The sequence below is a fragment of the Loa loa genome (assembly GCF_000183805.2).
Source record: "Loa loa unplaced genomic scaffold supercont3.191, whole genome shotgun sequence".
Taxonomy (NCBI): Eukaryota; Metazoa; Nematoda; class Chromadorea; order Rhabditida; family Onchocercidae; genus Loa; species Loa loa.
Window position 1 is genome coordinate 1 of NW_018108371.1, and position 2472 is coordinate 2472.

The window sequence follows — 2472 nt, forward strand, 5'->3', positions numbered from 1 at the left end:
AATTTCGTTTTTTTTTTTTTGTATTATTCAAATAATTGCCAAAAAAATTTTTTTCTTTTAAAAGATCAAAAATCAAAACTTCTTCCTTTTTTTTTCAAACAAATATTAACAATGATTCATTAATGTAACTACTCATTTGATTTTTTTCAAAATTTTTGTAACGCTTATTTTGGTATATAAATAATGATAATATGATGATTCATTAAGATCCCATTTAAATCCCTTTTTTTTTTAAAAAAAAAATGAAATTTTATAAAGCTAAGCAGTGCTATTTTCATCATTATCAAAGATTTGTTCTTTGAAAAATTGCATTAATTTTTAATAATAAGCTAATCAAACGTGCTATAGCTTAAAAAAAAAAAATTACTGAATAGCTTAATTAAAGAATGAATAAATCACATACTTTATTAGTATCTTTTGATTTTAATGAAGAAGTTAGAATTTCTGTTTGCGATGCAAATAACTTCGAAAAAAAAAGGAAATAATCCTTCAAATATTGCACTTTTTTTATCGTTGCATTTTACATTCTTTTCTCTTTGACAGACATTTTTTAAATTTGAAAGGAAATTGACAATAATAAATAGTAATGTCACAAATTTTCAAGCTTTTTCCCTTCATAAAAAACAAAAATTTAAATATTTCGAAAAAATGAAAAAAAGTTTTAACTCTCCAATTTTCTCTTTTTTTTTTTGAGAAGGAAAATGACAAAAATGAATGAAAAATTCCGTAGGATAAAACAGGAAATTGTACTAATTTTGGCATTATAAAGTGATATCGGGGAAAGCACGCAATAGAACACAATAATTTCAATAATAAAAAAAAATTTTCAAATTCCTTTTTTGAATTTAAGAGGTATGAATCAAGCAACAGATAATTTAAAATAGAATTTGAAATTATCCGAACGAAAGTTTAAAAATATAATTTGAAATAAATCTATCTCAGTTGTTGAATTCACATAGTTGTCAATCCTCTTTGGAAAAGTAATTTTTCCTACCAATAAATTGTCCTTCGACTATCAATTTATTTTGAATTCTTTTGTTGATAATTACGAAAAACAAAACCACAAAACATAAAGAAAATCTTTGAAAATTTCAAAAAAAACGCTGCCATTGAATACTTTTAAATTTTATTTTATAAAATTTCAATAAAAATTATAAATAATAGCATTGATGACAACCTGAATTGTATTAATTTTCAATCAATTCCAATTTTTTATTACCATTTTTCTTCTTTGAAGGAAAGAGAAACATTATTGTTATATATCAATACTTTTGAATATTCTATCTTTCTTTAATAGCAGAATTACTAAGTGATACTGTCCGCATTGCTTATTACAGGTGAGAAATACCGGGAGATAATTTGGTGGGAAAGAACAACAAAAGAGAGAAAGAAGGAAAAATGAATTGAAAAAAAAATAAAACATTTTAATTTTATAAAATTATTCATTTGTCAACATTGTACTTTTGCTCATTTTTCTTCATCTATCCATCATTTAAATTAAGTAATTAATACTGAAATATGTAAGTAATTGATTAAGTTGGACAAATTTTATAAAAATGCAAATGTTTGTTTACTTTTCTTTCGAAATACTTTAAGCAATGTCAGTTTAACTTATCTTTCTTTATCAAATAATAACACAATTGCCATCAATTTCATTGCATCTTTCGCATCGCTGAAATTCGAGGAAGTGAAATAAGCAAATCGATTTTGAAACTGAAAAGATGACGAAATTTAGTCCTTTCATCAAATTTCAAATAAGATTTTCTTTTATCATTTATATTTCCTTCTTCCTATCTTATCCTATCTTTCGCCATTTTTTGTGAAACAAATATTGTTAGCAAGTTCCTTATGTATCATCAATATATAGTACTTATGACTACTTGTTGTGAAAAAATACGGCTAATAGATGAAATAATTGCATAATCTTTATCATACTCATGGTACCTCATTCTTCCGCTGTTACATTATCACTTCCCGATTTATTTTCCGCTGCTATATTATCACTTCCCAATTGTTTTATTTTCCGCTGCTATATTATTACCTCCCGATCGTTTTATTTTCCGCTGCTATATTATTACCTCCCGATCGTTTTATTTTCCGCTGCTATATTATCACCTCCCGTTATTTTCCGCTGCTATATTATCACTTCCCGATTGTTTTATTTTCCGCTGCTATATTATCACCTCCCATTATTTTCCGCTGCTATATTATCACTTCCCGCTTGTTTTATTTTCCGCTGCTGTGTTATCACTTCCCGATTGTTTTATTTTCCGCTGCTATATTATCACCTCCCATTATTTTCCGCTGCTGTATTATCACTTCCCGATTTATTTTCCGCTGCTATATTATCACTTCCCGATTGTTTTATTTTCCGCTGCTATATTATCACTTCCCGATTTATTTTCCGCTGCTATATTATCACTTCCCGATTTATTTTCCGCTGCTATATTATCACTTCCCGATTTATTTTCC